This window comes from Pogoniulus pusillus, chromosome 25 (assembly GCF_015220805.1).
Source record: "Pogoniulus pusillus isolate bPogPus1 chromosome 25, bPogPus1.pri, whole genome shotgun sequence".
NCBI classification, from domain to species: domain Eukaryota; kingdom Metazoa; phylum Chordata; class Aves; order Piciformes; family Lybiidae; genus Pogoniulus; species Pogoniulus pusillus.
Genome location: NC_087288.1, coordinates 10,358,767 through 10,374,466, shown reverse-complemented (window position 1 = coordinate 10,374,466; position 15,700 = coordinate 10,358,767). Strand labels below are relative to the sequence as shown.

At 44.1% G+C, this 15,700-nt stretch overlaps 1 long non-coding RNA gene across 1 annotated transcript; it reads left to right on the top strand.

Annotated features, from left to right (window-relative positions):
• The first annotated feature begins 103 nt into the window (after positions 1–103).
• On the top strand, positions 104–5,085 carry LOC135186580 (uncharacterized). The gene is made up of 2 exons (XR_010307037.1): positions 104–181; positions 4,876–5,085. It is a non-coding gene; the product is annotated as an uncharacterized LOC135186580 (long non-coding RNA).
• Positions 5,086–15,700: the final 10,615 nt, after the last annotated feature.

Here is a 15,700-nt window from a genome sequence, read left to right as displayed (position 1 = left end):
TGATTTTATTTTGTGTTATAAATAAATACCTGAAGACATAGACACAATATGTTGTATTTAAACTTAAGCCTGGCATATTTTTTCCAGAAAGGAAGTGAGATTGTTCCAGTGTCTCCCAGTGAAGGATGTGTTCCCATGGCATGTGGTGGCTTTGTCTACATGGTTGCCTGTCACAAAGACAGTGAGTGTTAAAAGACAACTCTCAACTATCTTTAGAGGGTAGGAGAGTGCCTGCAAAGGTACCTGGACAAGCTGGATGGTGGGTAGAGGTGAATGGAATGAGATTGAACAAGGCCAAGTGCAGAGTTCTACACTTTGGCCACAACAAGCCCAAGCAATGCTAAGGGCTGGGGACAAAGTGGCTGGAGAGCAGCCAGGAAGAAAGGGACCTGAGAGTGCTGGTAGATAGTAGCTGAACATGAGGCAGCAATGTGCCCAGGTGGGCAGGAGAGCCAATGGCATCCTGGCCTGGCTCAGGAACAGTGTGGCCAGCAGGACAAGGGAGGTTATTCTTACCCTGTACTCAACACTGGTCTGGCCACATCTCAAGTCCTGTGTCCAGTTCTGGGCCCCTCAGTTTGAGCAAGATGTTGAGATCCTGGAATGTATCCAGAGAAGGGTACCAAGGCTGGTGAGGGGCCTGGAGCACAGCCCTGTGAGGAGTGACTGAAGGAGGTGGGGGTGTGCAGCCTGCAGAATAGGAGGCTCAGGGCAGAGCTCATTGCTGTCTGCAGGTACCTGAAGGGAGGTTGCATCCAGGTGGGTTTGGTCTCTTCTCCCAGGCAAGCAGCAACAGAACAAGGGGACAGTCTCAAGTTGTGCCAGGGGAGATTCAGGCTGGATGTTAGGAGGAAGTTCTTCACAGAGAGAGTGATTGGCATTGGAATGGGCTGCCCGGGGAGGTGGTGGAGTCACTGTCCCTGGAGGTGTTCAGGCAAAGCCTGGATGGGGCACTCAGTGCCATGGTCTAGTTGATTGGCTAGGGCTGGGTGCTAGGTGGGACTGGATGATCTTGGAGGTCTCTTCCAAGCTGCTTGATTCTATGATTCCAGCAGCCTTCCCTACTCTGGTTTGAGTCACATTGGTACCAGTCTTTTAAGATTTGGAAGAGGCAAGGATGAGGGCAGAACATGAAAGAATTGCTTATTGGGCTAAAAGGTGTATTTTCTTTACCAAGGAGGATCAGGAAAGGAGAGCAGGAGAGCCAGGGAAGTCAAACAGCAGCATGACCACGGAGGAGAGATGATCTGCCAGTGGTATCTTCTGCAGTGGATCTCCTCTCACTGTGGTTTGTTTCAGGTCACTGATACTCTAGCAACTCCTGGCAGGTGACTGTCATGACATGCTATAATGGCAGCGACTCAGAAGTCAGCTAACTCCCAGCTGTAACAGCTTGATTGATTGTGTCACTGTGCAGTTGGGAACCCATCGATCCTTCTGTGGTAATAAACAAACACTCAGATCCTTTTAAAATGGCCAGATAAATCATGCCAGTGCATCCTTCACAGTTCATTGAAGTGATACTGGTTGTTGGCACTGAGCTGCTGGGTATGTATTTTGAATGTTCATAGCCTCCCATGATTGCCTTCTCATCAGCAGCCCTGCACTATTCAGAAATACTCAGGGTTTAAAACCAAAGTGGTTGCATTCTTGTCACATTCCTAAGCAAAAAATGTCAACATTTAAAAGGCAAGCAAATCTCTATGAAGACATAGATATGTCTATAAAAGATATAGTAATTATTTAACGTCGTGGTTAGGTAACTTTGGATAATTTCCATTCTTTCTGATGTGTATGAAACAAATGGCTTCTAAGGACAGGAACTGTTTATCCCTGCAATTAAATTAACTTGCCAAACTGAGTTAGGTCAGCTTTTGCAAGCTCAAGCAAGCAGGACAGAAGCAGCTGGGAGCCGAGGGCTTGGGTTCTAAATTTCAGAGGTAATCAAGGTTATACAGGCAGTTTTATAACTCTTAGAGTAAGGCTTTCCAGGGGAAGTGCTGATTAAAATCTTAGCAGAGGCATGATACTGAAATAACTGAATTTAACAGCTGAAATGAGCACTGCTTAAAGTCTGGGTTTATGGGGAGAAGGTGTCCTTGGCAGTGGGGTCTGATTCAGCAAAGTGCATGGTCAGTGCTTGGGGCATGAAAACTCCTGAGAAGCCACAGTGGAGGAGGACGAGGAGGAGGAGGAAGCAGTGCACAAAGTGAACTTGCAGATCTGGGTCAATCAGCCTGGGAACTGCTCCATATTTTCTGTGGAAAAGGCATTTTTCTCTGATTTTCCCCCTAACATGTTGACTGCTTTTTACATTTCCTGGCTTCCTCGAGCCACAAGGTAGAAATATGAAAGAAGAGACCCCCAGGATTTGAAGTGATTGATGTCTGGGTGCGCACATGCATGTGTGTGTATGTATTTATGTACCTGTCAGGCGAAACAGGGAGAGCTTGTTTCCTTAGTGAAAAAACAATTGGTTCTCCACAAAATGAAGTGCTAAACTGCATCTTGAGTTCATCTGGAGAAGTGGGAGAGCTGCATGTAGCAGTGGGCCTCCGTGAAGGCCTGTGCTGAGTGTTTGGTCCAGTCCAACACAGCACTGGCCTGGCCAAATTGCGGCTCAAACACCTCCAAGAGCTGCCCACCATCTCCATGATGGTTTGGTGCAGGGGTGGGCACTGGCCTCACTGCTGGGAACAGACTCCAGGCAACTCCTGCCTCAGCATCACATGTGGCCTGACATTCTCGGTGTTGCACTGGAGACACATCAAGAGATGCGGTCTTTGCTTGGCCCAAGGTTAAAAAATGTGTTCTTCTCTTTTCCTGTAGATTGTCTGAGCTTGCTATTTTCTCTCTGCTCACATGTGAAAGTGTTCTACCCAACTGCAATGCATCTTTTTAAGTGGAAGTCTGAGGTTTCATGGCTTCAGCTCCAGAAATCTCTTCTTACAGCTTGCATCGTATCTAAATCTGTGGTGAAATCAGTGGTGTCAGCACAAGCACTCCTCACTCCTCAGAGAAAGCCTGAAAGCGAGTGGGCCATGTTGCTAGCTGAGGAGGTCAGGTAAGTCTGTACAGGGAGTGAAGGGAGTTGGATGAGCAATGAGATACTGATGAAGAATCACACAGAGATGTTCTTCCAACATGAGATAAAGCCTCTTCACTGAGGCATTGTGGTTAATAGATCAGTCAGCCATAGCCACCAAGTTTCCTGCAAGCTCTGTGAGAAGGATGGCAGAGTGGGGTACCAGGACAGTAGCTCAGAGTGAAGACAGGTGGTCATCCTATTTCCAGTTACTATAAGTGGTATGGTGACCACTGGGGACAGCTGTCTTGCAGCAGGACCTGACCATAATATCTATTCTTCACTATAATATGTATAGCGAAGACCATATCTCTGCCTCTCAAATTCATCTTACCAACTCAAACCTCGTAGCTTAAATTCACCTAACCACAGCTCAGTATGTCAGTGCTGCCTTGTGTTCCTGTCAGGTGAGCAGAGGAGCAGCCCTAGTGACTCATCAGCCAAGTCACAGCCAAGCATCCTGAAGAATACAGCTACCCACATGGACTCTCTCTGGTGTGCTTATGGGGAACAGAGATCCAGGAACTGCCCATGAGATTTCTGTGCATGGCTGCTCTCCCACAGCCTGCTGAACAGACGTGCCTGGGGGTGTGTGGGAGGCATGTGTTACAAGGAGACTTGGAGAGAGGCAAAACATGTATCATTATTCCTCCTCTACTGGTGCTGACCATCCTAATGTTTATGAGGCTCTGTGCCTTCATGCAAAGTTGCTATTTAGAGAAAAAAAAGACACTCTTGTTGATAATAATTTGGACCAAGCAAAGTATTTGCAGAACTTGTAACTCAAAGCATATGGAAGGTGATAGTCAACATCCAGAGATTGTGCTATTGTTCTGTGTCAGGAAGATGGGTACGAATATAGGCATTGGAGGATCACAGAACAGTTTGGGTTGGAAGGAACTAAGGACCATCTAATTCCAACACCCCTGCCATCTAGTTCCAACACCCCTGCCATGGGTAAGGGCACTTTCTACTACACCATATTGCTCAAGGCCTCTTCCAACCTGGCTTTGAACACTCATGGGGTTGGAATCTCCACAACTTTTCTGGGCAACCTGATCTAATGCCTCGCCACCCTCATCATGATGAATTTCTTCCTAGTGTTTAGTCTAAATCTAGAATCTTCTAATCTGGTGACAGCACCTCATGGAAGGCTGCTGTAAGGTCTATGTGGAGTCTTGTCTTCTCCAGGCTGAGCAATGCCAACCCTTTCAGCCTGTCCTCATGAGAGGTGCACTAGCCCTCTGATAATCTTTGGGGCCTGTCTCTGGATATGTTTTAGCAGTTCTATGTCCTTCTTGTGTTGTGAGCTGCAGGGCTGGACACCGTGCTCCAGGTGGCATTTCATGAGAGCAGAGTAAAGGGGAGAAATCAACTCTCTCAACCTGCTGGCCAGGCTTGTTTTGATGTAGCCCAACATGTTCAAACTTCAGTAGGGAGAACCTTATGTTGTATTCTTTAGCACTAAATTCTGTGAAGACTACCTAAAACCTACCACTGAGGGAAAAAATGAACTGAACTAAAAATAGAGAGACAAGACTTTCAAGTGTTTCCAGGAAAACATAACCCTAACCTTTTGGTCAAAATGAGAAACAGATTCCAGTTGAAAAGGCTCAACTGAAGTTTTCATCAGTTGCCTGCAGAAAGTGGGGCTCAAAAAAAAGCAAAGAAAGCTTTGTGAAAAGCAGGCAGTGTATAAAGACTTTACAACCACACTCTGCTTTCATTTTTTTTTTAAAGAAAACTTTTCCCCCCCCCCTTTTTTTTTTTTCATTTTGTCTCTTTTTCAGAAGTGAGAGTTGTCAAGCTGACTCCAGCCAACTGCCTCAGAGCACCCAGGGCACGTAGAATCCATATTGCCCTTTCAGCACAGACATGGACCTTGGCATTTTGACCCTTAGGAGTAAGTTGCTCACAAGTAAGTACAAGTGATTTTTTCAATATGACCTGGATGCTTTTAGACCTGCATTTTAAAAATATAATGGAACCTAAACAGTGCATCTCTTTAATCTCTTTGGGTTTTTTGAGTTGCATGCAGTCAACAGTTGCCTTTGTGTAACAGGTGCCCTACTTCCCCACGCAAATGGGGGACACATATAATCCAGTAGGAGCCACCCTCCTTATGAGACTGCCCTTAATATCAAGTCAGAGGGAAAGCAACACATGTATTAGAAATTGTGATTTTTAAACAAGAGATTCCTGGAGTTCATTGAGGATAACTTCCTCCTCCAAGTGGTAGAGACTCTATGGAGACTTTCAAAGCCTGTCTGGATGTGTCCCTCTGTGATCTGTGCTAGATTGTGTGGTCCTGCTCTGGCAGGGGGGTTGGGCTTGATGATCTCCTTGGGTCCCTTCCAACCTCTAACATCCTGTGATCCTGTGAACCCACAAGAAAAGATGCTATGCTGGACCTAGTCCTCACCAACAAGGAGGGGCTGGTGAGTGAAGCTGAAGGGTAGGCTTGGCTGCAGTGACCGTGAAATGGTAGAGATGCTGTATAGATCATACCATTGTCAAAGAACCCAAATTCATGGTGGTGGCACCACCCACAGAGCCGTGGATACGTGGCAACTTAATCCAATGTCTCTGCCACCAGTTGGAATAACAGAAGATGATTTGTGCCCCTGAATCTTGTACCCTGAAGTCTTTTTTTACTTTTACAAGTACCTGACACGTATGAGGATATAGGTACAAATTGGACTGGATGGTCTTGGAGGTCTCTTACAATGAGACTGATGCTATGACTCTATGATTAAGCACCCTCCAATGCCATCTAGTGATGCTGATTGAATGTTATTCAAAAGTCTTAAGCATTACAAGTACACTCTATGCATATGTATGCTATGGTCGACGTGGTTTAATGGCAAACTCAGAACAATTTTTCTTTGACTCATTTCAGCATGTGTTACTGGTTTACTCAGTTATTTTGCTATACTATTACTATATTGCTTTTTTCCCCCTCCCCTTCTGAATTGTTTGGTGTAAGAGGCTACTGAATCTGCTTCAGCTGTCACCTGGGAAGAAAAGTTGTTAGGTGCCCTTCTCCACATTGCCTGCGTGGTGGAGTTGCCATCCCTGGAAGTATTCAAGAAAGGACTGGATGAGGCACTTAGTGCCATGGTCTAGTTGATTGGGTAAGGCTGGATGATAGGTTGGACTGGATGAGCTTGGAGGTCTCTTCCAACCTAGAATCCTGGAATTATAGAATTATAGAATCAGTTAAGGTTGGAAGGGACCACAAGGACCATCTAGTTCCAACCCCTCTGCCATGGGCAGGGACACCCTACCCTAGATCTGGCTGCACACAGTCTCATCCAGCCTGGTCTTAAACACCATCAGGGATGGGGCCTCAACCATTCCAGGTTGGCAACCCCTGGGCAACCCATTCCAGGCTCTCACTACTCTCATGCTGAACAACTTCCTCCTCACATCCAGTCTGAATCTCCTCACCTCCAGCTTTGCTCCATTCCCCCTAGTCCTGGCACTACCTGATAGCCTAAAAAGTCCCTCCCTAGCTCTTCTGTAGGCCCCCTTCAGACACTGGAAGGCCACAAGAAGGTCACCTTGGACCCCCCTCTTCTCCAAACTGAACAGCCCAAACTCTTTCAGTCTGTCCTTCTAGCAGAGGTGCTGCAGCTCTCTGATCATCCTCATGGCCCTTCTCTGGACACACTCCAGAATCAACAAATCATAGAATCAACCAACCTATCTGATTCTATGGTTCTCTGATTCAAATCCCAGTACTTTCATAGGACCACGTGAAGCTGGCAATTTATTGTAGTAAACCATATATGGATGGCATCAAATTTCTGTTGCCGCATCCTCTAGGAGCTGTTAAGGCTGATAAGATTTTACACAGCTACAGAAAATATGGGGGACAGAACACAGAAGGAATGAAGGAAGGAATGGCAATTTTTCTGTGTTTAATGTACTGGACACCATCTGTATTTTATTCAAATAGGGTTGTATATTTTGTGAAAATAAAAACCAGCCTCATGAGTCAGTGTGTGCGAGGCAGTCACTTGGATATCTATAATGGGAAACATGTTTTAGGTTGGAAGTTGCAAAGGGAAATCAAATGTTTGAAGTGTCAAAGTTGGAAAAATATAAAATACGCCTGACACCGTAGCTATTGAAGCCAAAATGAATAAATCATCATCTCAGGAAAGAAAACCCCACCAAGCTCTTGGCTACAACCTTCATTTTCCTACATTCAAATAAAATTGCATACAACCTGATAATTTAACCAGACCTGTCAATAACAACTGATTGCTTCCACAGACACTATCACTTCATGCTTCAGTGTGGACTTTGGAAGCATCCAGTATATTATCCAAGAAATAAATTTAATGCCATTTTTTTCCTCTTTAAGTTGATAGATGGGAGACTCTCATGCAGTGAAGATGATGTAGAGTATGTCACACTGCAGAACACTGGGGTAAGATGAAATTAATGCCAGCTCAGTAGTTTATTTCCCATGTACAGCTCCTTCTGAGCACTTATAGAAGAGGTGTTTTAGTATCTTTCTAAGTAGGGTAAGCATGGCTTCCAAGAAGGAATTTGAGAGAAACTTTGAGGTTAGAGTAACAGGAGCCTGAACTTACACTCCAAATTCTGTTACAGTCTTGCTATTGATTCTCATTGAGTTTAAAGTAATTGTCTCTTCATGTTGGGCTCAGTGTCAGAAATGTGATTTTCAAGCACAGTATCACCTCTCTGTGCCTGCCTGGCAAAAGTTATGGGAACATAGGGTTTTCTGGCTTTGTCTGCATCAGAGTAGCCTGGTGGAGAGACGAGATCCCTGTCCTTCTGAGGACTTGCACTGACTATTTAAGATGCATACATACCTATTCATTTATTCATAGAATCATAGGATTGTTTCAGTTGGGAAAGACCTTTAAGATCACCCAGTCCAACCACTATCTAACTCAAGGCTGGTGCTAAACTGAGTCCCTTAGCACCACATCTCTGCATCTTTTAGACACCTCCAGGGTTGAGGGTTCAACCACCTCCCTGGGGAGCCTATTCCAGCATTTGATAATGCTGGAACTCTTTGAACTGTATCTCATAACCAGTTCCTAATCCACCTCATTGTCTGCTCTTCCATCCCACACTTCTTGAGCTTGCTCACTAGAATATCATGGGAGACAGTGTCAAAGGCCTTGCTAAGGTCAAGGTAGACTACATCATCTGCTCTCCCTGAATCTACCCATATGTCATCATAGAATGCTATCAGGTTAGTCAAGCATGACTTCCTCTTGGTAAATCCATGCTGACTACTCCTGATAACCTTCTTCTCTTCCAAGTGCCTTGAGACATCTATTACTATTAGATCTGCACTAAACAATAGGTTTCTGATTTTTCTGGACCTATTTTGAGGCAGATTCAGTGCTAGCTGATCATCTGGTCCAGGATAACTGCATTGGATGAAAGAATTATAGTTTGAACTAATTGAGGAATAATGTTGAGGTAACTGAATGCTGAATTCAGGCGAGTGACTTCAGGTGACTGTGTGGAAATGAAATATCCAATGTGTCTGTTTTTTTTACAACATTGCTTCTAAATTCACTGGTTTAAAGCATGTCCAAAATATCTCTTTTGAGGTCACCTGTTAATCAAATGTATTTACTGGAAGACCTTTATAGGAGTGAAATTGTTTTCCAATCTCCAGTTGCACTTAATGTGATAAACTTGAAAAGGTATTAATTACTCTGCTTCATACAGCCAATGCCTTTGTTGTAAATGAACATAAGGGATCTGATCCTCTTTTCAATCTGAATGAAGATTTTGTGAGTGATTCTTAATCTCTTTAAGAAGATACACACTTTTTTGGTAACTGTAGGAGTCTACTAAGAACAAAATACAAATGGCTAAGAAATTGGACAAGATCAGCTTCCCTGATACTTTTCATAACAACTTGTGTCCTATCTCTGTTCTGAAGAATCACAAGCCCAAAAACATGCCCTGGCTTTCCTGGGCATGCTCTGAGATCAATGACTGGGGACTGAGAATCATAGAATTAAGCAGGTTGGAAGAGACCTCCAGGATCATCCAGTCCAACCTAGCACCCAGCCCTAGCCAATCAACTAGACCATGGCACTAAGTGCCTCACCCAGGCTTTGCTTGAACACCTCCAGGGACAGTGACTCCACCACCTCCCTGGGCAGCCCATTCCAATGCCAATCACTCTCTCTGCCAACAACTTCCTCCTAACCTCCACCCTGTACCTCCCCTGCCACAACTTGAGACTGTCCCCTTGTTCTGTTGCTGGTTGTCTGACAGAAGAGTATGTGTGAAGCCTCCCTATTTTCCCTGAACTGTTTGGTTCACTCACAAGACTCAACTCAAAAAGCTTACTGCTGTCATGTGAGGTGCATAAGACACAAAGGAAGCTTAAAACATTTTCATGATATCTTCTTTAACCTGCCTAATTGCCCTTTGATTTCTTGCTCTCTATTAGATAAACACTATCATTTATATATAGCAATAGTATACAATTGGGTGTCTTAAGTCAGTTTTGTCATGGAAAGAGTTCCCACTGCCAACCTGCCCCTTCTGAACTGGACTGCAAGATGAGGGCTTCTCATACAGCCTTTGCTGCACTGGGGGGGACCTAGTTGAACACAAAGCCATTGACTTCACTGTGCCTCTTTGCATGAATATGGCCTGTAAGATTCAGCCTGTACATTCCATATTGCCTCTTTTTTGTGCCATTCACACCAGGGAATAGTATCTGTAGGAGGTTTTTGTGGAGCCTTCACCCCCTTGCCCTTCCACAGTCCAGCAATAACTATGCCATCAAGAATGCAGTTAGATTTTTTTATCCATCCTGCCTTTTGTAAAACAGCTTGAGATTGCAGAAACTTTTCTGCAGTTCAAAGTCCCAGATCACCTCTCTTCTTACTGTTGGAAGGGCTAAAGAGCAGTGCTTTTCAGTTCCCACTGCCAGGTGATAACTCCATGGCCTCTGTCAAAATTTCAGAATAAGAGCGTGACAAGCTGCCCATTAGCTCACCTAAGAAAGGATGAATTAAATATTCATTGTGCCCTATTACAAAATGTCATTTTTCCACAAGTACTGGTTGAAGCAGTAGAGAGAATATATTTGCATAAACCATCTCCATTTGCCAGAAACAGAAGACTCTTTGTGAACAACTATTAAGAAGCCACATGATCTACTTTTCAGTTCTTATGCAAGTCCCAAGGAGAACACAGAGCTCCTTTGTAAAGAGAATCTAAATACAAGTGCTGGGTATGGCTTTTCTGCAATCAAGATTCCATAAATAATTAAAGTTTGAGTTCAAAACCAGAAGGATCTGAAACTGTTAAATGTAATGTTAATGATTTCCTGGCAGTATTTGAGATTTAGCAACTTTAACATTATTAATATCCATGCTATTTTGATGGAGCTAAACTCTGGCTCCTCACTTCTGCTAAACAGAGGTGTCATTAAACTGCAATACAGATCTCAGCATCTGCAATTCCTAGGGAAAAGCATTTTTATAGTACATCAGGGGAAGCTGATTCTGTAAATTCAGTTGTGGGTTTTAATAGCCTTCATAATTCATTGCTGTCTCAATAATTTTGTGCTTTTATTGCCTGTCTGAGTCCTTTTGTCTAGATAGGTGGCCTTGAAGGTTGCTTTTGGTTTTTTTTTTTGATTCCACCTTTCCTCCAGAACATTTCATTGCCCTTCTCCCATAGCTGATCTCGTGCACACATAGAGGCCCTTCACCACCTCCATGATCACACAGAGTAAGTAAGCCAGGTAAGTCAGGGCAAGCAAAGCCCAAGCGTGGCACACTGAACAGCCAAAGAGATTACTGCTCATGTGATTAGTATGTTTTAATGCCCCTTCTCCCACTGCAAGATGGTCTTGTTTCCTTTGCACTGGACAGCACAGTTTGAGGATTTGCTTGCTGCATTTCCCTGCAGTGAATCACTCAAGTGTTTCTATCACTCCCTGGGAGCCCTCCTGTGCCTGACTGCGTGGTGGAGGGCAAGCACAGGGGCAGTGCTGCTCACCAGGAAAGTACTGGCAAAAACACTCAGTGTGTTTGGCTAAGCAGTCTCAGCAGAGAGCATATTAATGTGATCACGTTTCCGGGGTCTTAATGGGTAACTCCTTGCTCGAAGTGGAATATGAAACCTTTGCAGATAACATACGCCCTGAGTGCATGGTGACAGTCATTTGGAGTAGCAGAATGCAGCCAGTTGCCTGCAATTGTTATCAACAAAAGTAAAACTGTATATCACCTTTAATCGCAGTGTATCGGTCCCTTGCCAGCATTCATTTACATTGGCCAGTCACGGGAGGTGCTGAGTGCCTCCTGACACCAAGCAAATTCAAGGTGCCTCAGTGCTGGACCTGGCTGGAAGCCCTACAGTGCTGTTTTCTGCATGCCTGATCTTCCAGTTGATTACATTCTAGGGTTCCAATAGCAAACAAATAATGACAAAGTTAAGAAAAAGAACAGGCAAAGTGTAGGAGCTATTTTAAATTCCCCACATTTAAATGACCAGATGATGATGTTTTATAATCACACAAACCAAATTCAGCACAGTGCCTACACACAAAACCTCTGTGAGACTACAGGTGCACTGCAAGTTAAGCCCAAGCTTAAGTAGACAGAAATATTCCTCATCCCTTGAAGTATATTCCAGATTTGGGGCTCAGATCCTTGATCCATCAACTTCTCAGAGGAGCTGAGAATTGTTTTTCCTCAGAAGGTGTAGATAGTGACACCAACAGAGTTCTGCAAGTGTCCTCCCAGCGGTTTAAATTAATTAATTTGCTTCACAGCTCTTTGGGTGTTCACTTTCCATAATGTTTGGATGCTCAGACTTTACCAGCTCAGATACTTGCAGACAGTGAATTCCTGGGAAACTTGAGGAAACACATTTCTGTGTAAACATGAACTGATCCCTTCTGGAAGCATTCAGTCACACATTCAGTGCAGAAACAGAGCCAAACTGATCTGGAGCCTTTTTGGCTAGTCTTCTCTAAGCAGCTCAACCCAAATGTGCTTATCAGTGACACCAGCTGAAAATTAAAAGCCTATCTGGTTAAGAGGACCGAGTTGTGATTGAATTACTTGTATTGCAAAGAGAGGTGAATTTCATCAAACAAAGCCTGATGGGCTTGCCACAGACCTAACTGAGGCTGAAGGTGACTTTTCTTGTGGGGATTTTGTGGTCCAGGACGCATTTCCCCATTTCCTGAACTCTCTCACTCTGTGCCCCTGCTGGGGTGTGGCAGCTTGTGCTGAGAGAAGGTCTAAAACTCTCTGTCAGTCTCCTTTGCCAAACTAACCGAGGAAAGAAACAATGCAAATCAAAGTAAGATTTGGTGGTAATAGGAAATAATTAATTATAGCTTACATACAATCAGACTCCAGAGGGTTTGTTACATGGTAAATGGAAAGCATGTCAGACAATCAGGAGCAGAAAAAGGCAGAGAGAACACATTAGAAACAGGCTGGAGTATTTTAACATGCACTGATGACAAAATAATTTTTTTCATGGCCTTCCTCATTCCCTTCCTTCCAAATTCCCTTCCTTCTGAATTCCTTCCTTCTTTCCTTCCAAATTTCTTCCTTCCAAATGCTTTCCTTCTGAATTCTAAATTCCTTCCTTCCGAATTCCTTCCTTCCTTGTCAGTGAGCCAAACACTGAAGTCAGTAACAGTATATGCCATGTACCCGTTATTTTGTCTCTGTGTTGAAGAACTTGAAAACAGCTGAGCACTTCAGGCAGGTGGTTTATGTGTTGTTAGTAACAACAGGCCTTTTCAGCATCCTGGGATCTGACAGTTAGCATCCTTGCTGGAACGCAGAAGTGTGCCAGGAAATACTGCTTTGTGTTACAGTTGTGCCCACAGCTGCCCTGTGGTGATGCCAGGGTTGTATACTGGGACAGTGCATGCTGCTTGAAGATCTTGTTTTCATCCAGTGTTTATGAACTACACTGGCTGGGTATCAGAGTACTCACCTTCCAAGAGGTAAAGTTTTGTTCTGCTTTTTAACTGTGCTTTTCTGACTGCCCTTGAAAAATCTCTGCAAGAATACTTTAACTGCCAGGTGTCACATTGGCTTTTCAGGCTGAAATTTGGGAGGAGATTGTTGCAGCCAGGCAATAATTGTCTCCTGTAGTTAGGAGTCAGTCCCTAAACTCTTCTGCAAATCTCAGTCTTTCTAGTGCTCAGAGGGCTGGAGCACCTCTCCTATGAGCATAGGCTACAAGAGTTGAGGATCTGCAGTCTGGAGAGGAGAAGGCTTGGAGGAGATGTAGTAGCCTTCCAGTATCTGAAGTAGGCTACAGGAAGGCTGGGGAGGGACTATTGAAAAGGTCTTGTAATGACAGGTCAAGGAGTAATGGGTTTAAACTGGCAGAGAGGAGATTAAAACTAGATGTTAGGAAGAAGTTCTTTCCAGCGAGGGTGGTGAGACACTGGACACAAGTTGCCCAGGGAGGCTGTGAATCTTTGATCACATTCTGTGATTCTATGCTCCACAGCCTCTCTGGAGGTGTTCAAGGCCAGGTTGGATGAGTCCTTGAGCAACCTGTTGTAGTGGGAGGTGTCCCTGCCTATGGCAGGGGGTTGGAACTGGATGATCTTTGAGGTCCCTTCCAACCTACACCATTCTATGATTTTATTCATTCTAATAATGTCAAATTTTGGGTTTCTGAACTGTCCAGTTGAAATTACTCTACAGAGTAACATGTAGAGGGCAAGCTTATGCATGTTTTGTGCTCTATTTCTCTCCCATCTGCAGAAACATGGTATTGGTGGGGAAAATTTGGGCAGCCAGATGGAAAACTTAATCCTGAGTATTTTAGTAAAAATAAATAATTGTTCTTTAAAGACAAACAATGAAACAGTATGAAAATAATTCTTTGAAGTATGTCCCTATATGGCCTTTTCCAGGTATTTTCATCTAATCTCTATGTTCTCTAGATTCCATATTTATCTTGATTTAAAACTCTACCTATGTATTCCTCCTCTCATAAATATGTGAATAGGATATATAATTGTACTGATAAAATGAGTTATTAAAAAGCAAACAGTCCAAATGAGCTTGTTACAGAGACAATTTGAAGGTTTGCCCTTCAAAACCCAAACTGGATTACCCAGAGCCATGGGTTTTAGTGAGCCCTTGCATCTGTTCTCTCCTTCTAGTCTGGACTTCTGTCCAAAATAAGGTGCTGGCAGTCAGCAAGGTGCTGTGTATCTTGTAGAAGCACTAAGTGTTAGCTGAGTGATGACTCCAGGCTCAGCATTCCCTCAGTTCTCACTTTTGACACTGATTGCCCAGGCTAGTGCTGAGCCAGATAAGAGAGGAGGAACAAGCACAAAGTACTCCTTTGGATTCCTTTGGAATTTTTGAACAGTGACACATCATATGGCCTTATGCTCTTTAGATAGCCTAAGGCCATCTCTTAGTTAAGAAAGAATGCAGACTCATTAGTTCTCGCTCTCTGTTTTCAGGCATGAAATTAACATTTCCTATGCTGCGCCGCAGCTGAAGATTTCTTTAGAGGCCGTCAGGATTACTAAGATCACAATTTTTATCAAGGCTTGGTGGAAGACTAGCTTGGCTGTAACTTTCAGGAGAGCCTGGGGATCTCCTGGGCTTAAAAGGAAAAGACAGCTTAGAGGGGCAGGGCAGGGTTTCTGAAGTTGCTAGATCTGTGGTTATGCCACAGAGAAGCCTGCACAGCTGCAGAGGATCCAAACTAGCCTGGTCAGCTGGTGTTGCAGATGAAGGCTGGGGAAAAAGCAATCCACTCTAAACAACTTCCTTGCAAGCATGACAGGAAAGTAGTAGATATGTTTATTTGGCAAGAACTCATTCTAATCGTCCCAAGACACCCATGATAGTCAATATCTAAACAGAAGAGTAACTGCCACATTTAACAGCGTCACCGTGATTTTAAGGCATCCCTTCCAGCATCTAAATTCACAACTTCTCCAGACGTTCATCTGTCTGGAATCCTTTTCAAATTCATGCGAGTTTTATTCAGTTGTGGGTAATATGCGAACCCATCGAGTGAATGCAGTGTCCGCTGAGAGACTTTTGTTCTATTCAGACCCTCCTTGACAATGCAGCAAGCTCCGCTGCGGGCTGCTGGGGGCAGGCAGCCCAGCCTGAACTCGCTTTCATTGGTTTGCACAATAGGAATGAAACTATTCCTGAAAATCTTGAGATCACTCAGCTCTTCCTGCCAGACTTCCATGTATAACATGCAATCAATTTAGCTTACGGACAAATTCGGCTCTTTCAGCCCCCTCTTTCCTTTGGTGTGTCAGCGAAGATAAATGAAAGAAGCAATAAGGAGTACAAACAGCAGTAGCAACAAAAGCAGCAATTGCTCGTGTAGGGGGGTCTCATGGTGCCAGGCTGGAGCAGAACCCACAACAACTTGACCAAACACAGGAATGAATGAAAGGTCCTTTTGAAAGGGCAAAAGAAAGACCGCGTTGACCTCTTTGCAGAAGGAGGGAACTTCAAAGCATTTGCAACAGTTAAAAGACCCAGTTGCATGCAGCAAAAATGACTTGTGCTGGATGCTAACCCAGTGAAAGTAAACAAGCCCACAGTAAGAGATATAGCA